The sequence below is a fragment of the Sceloporus occidentalis genome, unplaced genomic scaffold, assembly GCF_023333645.1.
Source record: "Sceloporus occidentalis isolate IW3139 unplaced genomic scaffold, rSceOcc1.0.p SCAF_1, whole genome shotgun sequence".
Taxonomy (NCBI): Eukaryota; Metazoa; Chordata; class Lepidosauria; order Squamata; family Phrynosomatidae; genus Sceloporus; species Sceloporus occidentalis.
Genome location: NW_028316981.1, coordinates 174241608 through 174250223, shown reverse-complemented (window position 1 = coordinate 174250223; position 8616 = coordinate 174241608). Strand labels below are relative to the sequence as shown.

Sequence of the window (8616 nt, the reverse complement as noted above, 5' to 3'; positions counted from 1 at the left end):
AATAATTCAAAATAGAGTTAGTTTTTGTTTTTAAAAAAGAGGGGAAGGGAGGAGCCCCTCAAATTTTTTTGGCCCCAAATGCCCCAAACGCTCTCTAGTTGACTTCCAAGTCATTTCCTGGTGTGGGGAAAAATGCCTCTTTGGGGCCTAAAATGGTTGGGGTGGACTTGGTATCTCCCTAGAGGACATACAGGGCAAAAAAAATTGATTTTTCACCCTGAAGTTTATCTCAGGGGTGTAGCACCCTCAAGATCTCTTGAGAGCATAATGTGTTGGTGAGGAGAAAGCCAACTCTCAGCGCAGTCTGGGAACAAACCACCCAGATGCAGCCAAAACAATAACCTAGCAGAGTTCCAAAACAAAAACACTCAGCTATTGATATTGGCAACTTTCACTCACACAAGAAAATGACTAATAGGCATTTGATTCATCCAAAGTTCTGGAGGCTTTTATCTTTAGTTGCAACGTGTACAATATGATACAATATTTATACACTCCTCTCAGTCAACTTCCAATCAACTACACCAACATCTGCTCCAACTAGCCCCACCTGCTCCAAACTAACACACAACTACCCACCCTCTTGGTCCACTTACATAACTGGGTGATCCTAAGTCATCATTTAGTGCCACATAGCATGATGCAACGTTGCAGCAACTTTGCATCATGCCATGTGCTCCTGACTTAGCAGTTTGTGGCTGTCCCATAGAATATGTGTCACTTGTCCCTCAAAATATTTTCTGTTGTTCTGTTGTCTCTTCTGAGGGCATATTCCCCCTAAGACCTGAGAGTTGCCCATAACTGTACAAGGTGCTGATTTCACATTCATTAAAATTTTTAAATATTCTTTCTACTACAGAGCACGAGCTTTATCAATATGTTCATAAGTGCTCAGGGGTTCCTGCATCAGGAAATAGAGAACCTGACCACACATTCCCACCCACTTCTGATTAGTTGTGAGGACACTTCCCCATCTCCAAGACTACTTCCACCCATCACTAAAAGTCGTTGCATCTGCAGTGAAAACATAACACGGGCAAAACAGGCTACCCTAAGGGGAGGTTTCAAGCCACCTCTGACAGAGCCAGATTAGGGTCACAGCAACTGCACACCACAGCCCCAATCCATCTTTTTGCCAGCCAAAAAGGAGTAGAAAACAGCGAGGGAAAAGCCAACTACTGGTGCAGTCTGGGAACAAACCACCCCAGATGCAGCCAAACTATATTGTAGCAGCAGAAAAAGAAAAACCACAAAAGCAAAATTCCAGTTGTTGGTATTGCCCAATGCTCTGACACTCCTTTCACACACAAAATAAGAGTCACATATATAGTGGTTCATCCAAAGTTCTAGAGGCTTTATCTTTAGTTACAATGTATACAATACAGAATATATGCAAACTCCAACCTCTCCATCAACTTCCAACCAACTATCACTCCATACTAACCCACACATAACCAGTCTCTTGGCCACTTATATAGAAGGATGGTTCTGGGTCATTACTCTGTGTCACCTAGCATGATGCACGTTTTTTGCAGCTTTGCCTCATGCCATTTGCCCATGAGTCAGCTGTGTCTGTAACTTAGAATACATATCGCATTTAAATGAAAAATGAAAAAACACAATAATAGTTGTTGGAAATGTAAAGAGAATCCATGCACCATGTACCATATGTGGTGGAAGTGTAAAAGAATTAAAAAATATTGGGAAGGTATACATACAATTATAGGAAAAATAGTACAGAAAAATATTCCACTTAAACCCAAATTGTTTCTACTAAATATAACAGAAGTGATTGAAAATAATTTGAGCCGAGATAACTGCTGCACGTATGGTGTATGCAAGGTACTGGAGAACTAATATATTACTAACATTAGAAGAATGGATAGTAAAATTAAATGGTCTTGCAGTCATGGACAAACTGACTATGTTCATTGTAGGAAAGTCAATTCAAAAATACAAGATGAAATGGGGGGAAGTGTCAAAACTGTGGAGCCAAAATGAGAGTGATCATTAAAACCCTGGCCAAAACAAAATAATTAAGGATCAGAGAATATGAAATGTATATAATAATAGATCAATAAGAGATCTTGTATGCAAGAAGACAAATTAATATGCAGATGTCTGCTTCTTAAATAATGCTTTATCTACATTCATTTGTCAGTTTGCCTGTTTGTTTTTATGTAATATTAGAACAACAATAAAAACTACTTTAAAAAAACTGACTTGAAGGCAATTCATACCAGTCTTTATTGACTTTTGCGATGGTCAAACATTCATAACGTCTAAACTGAACCCCATGTTCCTATAAAATCAGTTCCTGAAAGTTGGCAAAATCTATATTAATTAAAGAAAAGGCATAGAAACATGGGAAAGAAGAAAGGGAACAAATGGTCAGTTGGTGACAGTTGGTTAAGGTGAAAGGAGAGGTTACCCTCCAGTGGCTTTTCTCCTATGCAAACCAGTGATCCCATAGGCAAACATTTACCGTGAAAATCCCTGGCAGAAGAGATTTCATTGTACAGAAAGGAATTATTAATCTTCATGAAAACAAATCAAGCGCCATTATGGATACATCACCTCCACTTCACACATTGTTTATCTTTGGAATAATACTTATTTGCCTCTTAATTAATTCTTAATCCATAAGGTCACAGAGTGCCAGCCCCTCAGGCTAGGTCTCATTCCCTTTATAACAGAGTAAGACTTTGATTCCGCAGACAGTCTTCTGCACAGAGTTCAGAGAACCACAAAACTTCTGAGTGCAAGGATAATGAAGATCCGTTTCATCTTTGTGCTGGCAGCCATTGCCTGCATCTTGGTGGCTGGAAGTAAGCTCTACCTCTTGTGTCTCCTTCTTTCCCTTTTCTCACTTCTTTAAGAACATATGTTTGATTTATTTTGGGTACAGTAGCATCACTGAGTGGTTGCTTGTCGCTTGGCACCTTGTTTTGACTCCAAAAGCAATAGCAGTGGCTGTGCCAGGTTTTAGGGACATGAGTGCATTATGTATACTCAACACTATGGAGAACTAGAGGAGGCAAAATATAGTTTTGTCTGCTGATGTTGGTGTTTTCCTCTGTCTTTATTGCTGGGGTTTGCCTTCTCCTCACGCTGGCAAAACCAATGAGGTCCCTTATAGTTTAGGGGTTCCTTACCCTTCAGGACCTTTTAGCTTCTGGGGTGGGGACGGGAAATAAAAAATTAATTTGTAATTATATTATGAAAACTGTACTTTTAATATATGAGGCATGATATTCTTGTATCAAACAAACTCGCATGTTATGAATTTTACGTTCTTTGTGTAACGGAATGACTTTCAGTCTGTAAAGAGAATTTAATATTGTATTTTTTCCATTTTCTGAGCATTTCCTGTGGGTTTTCCAGGAAGGAAAATAACTGTTTCTTCAAAGCTTCAAAGTCATCATTTCAAGAATTTCTTGAAATGTTACATCCCTATTGGAGGGGGGGGGGCTACATGGAAGGCTTGAGTATGGGTCCATTTTGGGTGTTTAGACAGATTTCAGTAATCATCCTTTTCACTGAATCATTGCCAGTACAAAGATTTCTTTCTACAAATGTTTTAATGATAGTAAAACAAATCTGTTTAAATAAGAACTATTTTTTTATCTATATTATCCTGGTTTTCACAAATAGGTGTCTTTTTATTCAGGTTCAGCCTCTCCTGAAGAGTCTCGCACTCATTCTGGTAAGCATCACTGGACACAATTTTTTTCCCCAAACTGGCCAAAGGAATAGATTAGCTTAACAATGTGAAATGTTTGTGTTTATGCCTTTACCTCCCAGCCCTTTCTTCAAGAAATTCAGGAGACATACTGAGTTTTTCTCCCTACCCTTCATTTTATCCTTGACACAATGCTCTGAGTCAGGTGAGAGAATAGCCAGCATCCCTGAGAGAGCCTTATGGCTGAACTGGGATCTGATCCAATCTTCTGAGTACCAGTCTAACCACTATGATGCATTATTTTCGGTCTTCATTGGGAATTTCAATTCATTTAAAGCAACAGAAGATGGGGTTATATTTGGCTTAGGGATCCACAGTTGTGGCTGTGATTTAACATTCCCAGTAAGAATTCCATTGTGCTGCGAAAATATCAGTTCTCCCAAATGGGGCCAGCCATGGACTGTACAGAAATATGTTCATAGTATGGAAATGCATTCTCTGTACATGAATATAAATGGTAATCTTACGTCTTCAGATGTCTCCTCCTTTGGAGCCTCCTTTTGGGGGTATACAAAAACTCTCCTTCTTTGGAGGTCTTTAAACAGAGGCTGGATATCCATCTGTCAGGGGTGCGTTGGTTGTCTGGGGTTGGACTGGACGGCCTCTGAGGTCTCTTCCAACCCTAGGATTCTATGATTTTATGTTTCTGTGTTGTTTTCTTATCTCTTTTTTTAGATATTTTTAATTTTTTGAGTGTAAAGACACAGATACAACAAATGTTTATAATCTCATACATATGTTGATATCATCATTATTTCAGTTCATTATTTTTAATTACATTCTACAATGTTTTCCTGTTGTCCTTCTATTCCATGTGTTTTCTTATCTCTTTATGAAAGTGTGTGATCTGTAACATTACAGGAGGAGATAACTGAGACCTGGAACTGGTCTATGGAGCATTACTGAAAGTGATGAGGAAGGGCTTGGTAAATTGTGAGGGGCTTATTTAACTTTACATGCATTTTCCTATTTCCTCAACTCACTTTCTTCCTCATACCTCTCCCTCCTATAGCAACTGCTGAGAGACTCCTGAGAAATGCTGAAGGTAAAGCCCATGTGGACAGGATGACACCAGCTAAGCATACAAAGTATCTTCATATTTTATATGTGCATGTGTATCCTTCTCCCACAATAACCAGTAGAATCACTTCAAGTACTGCTGTTTTCTGCCGTATAACTTTTATTGGAAGAACCTGCCCTGTTTGTTCCTTGTGACAAAATGTTTTCATGCGATGAGTTATTTAAAAACTAATAATAGCATACAATGTTGTAATCTGTTAGACTGAATTAACTGGCTCATTTGTGGTCATGAAGCAAGGAACAAATTATAGCACAAACATGAAAAGCCATTGCCATATCCCTGTCACACAACTGAAGAAAACAAGTTTTAGTCCATTCACTAACAGGTTAAATCCATGGCTTTTGCACATGACTAAACCAACAATTATGACTGTAAATTGCAAACCATTTTTATTTGCAACAGCACATGCCTGCATGTTACAATAAGGCATCACCGTGGAAGAAAAAAGTGAAAGTGGTGATGTTTCCTTTTAGGTGTCAGCTGCCACTCCTGTATTTTATAACCATTTATCTAAAGCCTGTAACTTATTTTGGACTATAAAAATCACGCAACTGACAATCACCTACACAGAACTGAAAATGCCATGTGCACAAATTACTCAGATTTGAGCCCATACAGACAGGCCAAAATAAAGCTGCTTTGGGTCACTTTGGAGGTATGCTGTTTAAATTGTGCTTGCGTCCTAAGAGGACAGAAGCCGTGCCAAAACCACACTCCAGTCTTAAGGACTGGAATGTGGTTTTGACACAGCTTTTGACCTCTTAAGATGTGTGTGTCATTTAAACAGCATACCTCCAAAGTGACCCGAAGCAGCTTTATTTTGGCCTGTCTGTATGGGCCCATTTATCAACTATTTGGATGTCTTTATTTTGTTTTTATTGCTTATAGCCTCACAGCCTAGCGTGGATAGAAATTAGTAAGGTCTGTCCTTGCCCTTGCCCTCATCTAACTTTCTGCTGTAATTTGTGGCTCTCTTCCTGAGCTGGAGGAATTTTGGATATGGATCAACTCACCTCCTGCCCTGCCATTCGTCTGCCCCTTTTTCCGTCTTAAGCAAGCACCTGCTCTGGCAGATTCCTCTGTCAGTGGATATTTAAGATCTGCTGGTGGAACAGGGTGGCACTGGCAGAAAAACATTTCTGCTGGCAAAAGACACCAAATTGTAACCCCTGCACCCAGTACATACATAGCTAGCCTTGTATTGTTAGAAACACAGAATCATAATTGTCTGTCATGGTGACAAAAGGGACATACTGATTAAAATAGCATACGTACTCAGATAAACCACTTAGATTTAGCATTTAACCAGAGTTTAAACATAATGTTACCCAGAGCAGAACCTGATGTATCTTTTCAATTTAATCTTGCAGAAATCATTCTAAGTTCCTTTAATAGATCAGCTGATTTATGTTTTCTGTCTTATTAATTTAATTATATCCATTTAAGTATACGAAGCTTGCAATCATGAAAAATCTTAGAACAGTCATGGAAGTCAAGTTCACTCACAATATGTTGTGAAAATGTGATATGAAATTGCTCCATTTTTTCTTAATAAATTTAGAACATTTGGCTTCAAATTTCAGTGGAATTCTATACCAAAAACAGGAAAATGTGAAATGATGGAATATAAAGAACAGATGTTGTCCTTTAGGTTTGTGTCATTCAGAATGGAGTTAAGATGCTGCAGCAGTAATTTCAGATCTACTCTTTTTCCATTTACAGGCCATGGAGAAAAGGCAGGGGCTCTTCGTGAAGGTGATAACTTATCTGGCCTTATGGAAGACCTGACAAGCGCACTGCGCTGACTGCCAACTGCTGGAAAAAATGTAGCATCATTTTAGTTCTGTGGGGCATCCATACAGATATTATATGTAGAACGAAATAAAATAGCCACCTCTTCTCAGCAAAAATGGACTTTGTTTTGCCTGATGTGTGGTTCACCTGACTCTCAACAGGTTCTCAATTAATGTAACAGAGTGCAAAGAGCTATGAAAGGCAATTGGATCAGGAGGGAAAGTGTATACACGTAGAAAAGTGGTCAAAGGAAAGGAAGCAGCATGGTTTGTTTGCAGGATGAACATGAATTACATTCTGGGGCATGAAACATGTGGTTGTAACAGATGTTCCCCAAAGCAGGGGGTTCTCTTCAATTTAAAACAATTAAAATGACTTTACATTTAAAGCAATTTAAAGCTTACAGCAAAAGCTAACATACAGCTAAACCCTCCCTCCCTCCCTCTCTCTGACACACTGTTCTCTGGATGCTTTGGGACGTGGCTTGTCTTATATCATGAAGTTACCTTCCAACATTTTATCTATAAAAGTCCAATAATTCTATGCTTCACTGCAAGTCCACTGCATATGAAAAAAACCTTTCCATTTTATTCTTACGTTTCCAACAAGCATTTGAGCTACTTTTAAACATTTTTGATAATCTGTCAGGAGAAAAATACCATTTGTACATAATTTTCTATAAATTCTGTCTCAAATCATAACTTGGTGTAAATTTCAAACCCTTTGTCTGTGGACAGTAAGGGCTGTTCAACAGTGGAACACACTCCCTCGGAGTGTGGTGGTATCTCCTTCTATGGAGGTCTTTAAGCAGAGGCTGGATGGCCATCTGTTGGGGATGCTTTGATTGATATTTCCTGCATGGCAGGGGGTTGGAGTGGATAGCCCTTGGGGTCTCTTCCAGCTCTACGATTCTATGATTCTTTGATTTTCTCCACTGTGCCATTAAAATTGGAGATCCAATATTTTGAGCCCATTTGAGTAAGGCAGATCCTATAATTTGGAATTTGCCAATAACTGAATACAGAGAGATATAGGAACTACTGTATATACTCAAATCTAGAAATTTAGGTTTGAAAATTGACCCGAAAAATCTGAGTTGACTTATCCACAAGTCAATGTAAGTACTGTACTTTAATCTCACACACATACATATATACACACATAACCATCCCCTGGTGAAAGGCAAGAGTTTAATCTGACCTGGAAGCACTGACCCCCTTCTACTCTCTCTCATCCATCCAGCCTTTAGTGTAAGCACAAATAGTTATGCTAGAATTTTGTAAGTTTGTTGCCATTGTATTCCTTTGCTTTGTCCTTTACATTATTCATTACATGCCCCTAAATTTTACCCCTGACTTATCCAAGAGGCATATCAAAGTCCATAATTTTGGCCCCAAAACTGGCCCTTGACTTATAAATGAGGTTGACTTATAGTTGAGAATATATGGTATATCCTGAGTACCAACAAATTCTTGTTTCTTTCCATCCAGATCATAATCTATGTCTTTCTATTCATAATATTTTCTATAGTTTGTATCAATCAAATGTTAATATGATATAAATCAAATCAATCAAAGTTTAAATGTTGCAAGTGTTACTAGACCTTCTATCCATTGGATCACAGGTGGATTAAAAAATACCTTCCAGTATTAATCTTTTAGCAATCAAAAGAGCATGGATACCCACTTATGTTGGACATTTGTTAATGTCCAAGAAACAGGTAAATAATTCAAAATAGAGTTATTAGACTTGGTAAAATGTTCCCTAGAGGACATACAGGGCAAAAAATTGATTTTTCACCCTGAAGTTTATCTCAGGGATGTAGCACCCTCAAGATCTCTTGAGAGCATAATGTGTTGGTGAGGAGAAAGCCAACTCTCAGCGCAGTCTGGGAACAAATCACCCAGATGCAGCCAAAACAATAACCTAGCAGAGTTCCAAAACAAAAACACTCAGCTATTGGTATTGGCAACTTTCACTCACGCAAGAAAATGACTCA

The 8616-nt window shown here is 38.5% G+C and overlaps 1 long non-coding RNA gene across 1 annotated transcript; it reads left to right on the top strand.

Moving 5' to 3' along the window:
• The first annotated feature begins 2683 nt into the window (after positions 1 to 2683).
• On the top strand, positions 2684 to 6707 carry LOC149322760 (uncharacterized). Its single transcript, XR_016280009.1, has 4 exons — positions 2684 to 2828; positions 3671 to 3706; positions 4755 to 4787; positions 6546 to 6707. It is a non-coding gene; the product is annotated as an uncharacterized LOC149322760 (long non-coding RNA).
• The last annotated feature ends 1909 nt before the right edge of the window (positions 6708 to 8616 follow it).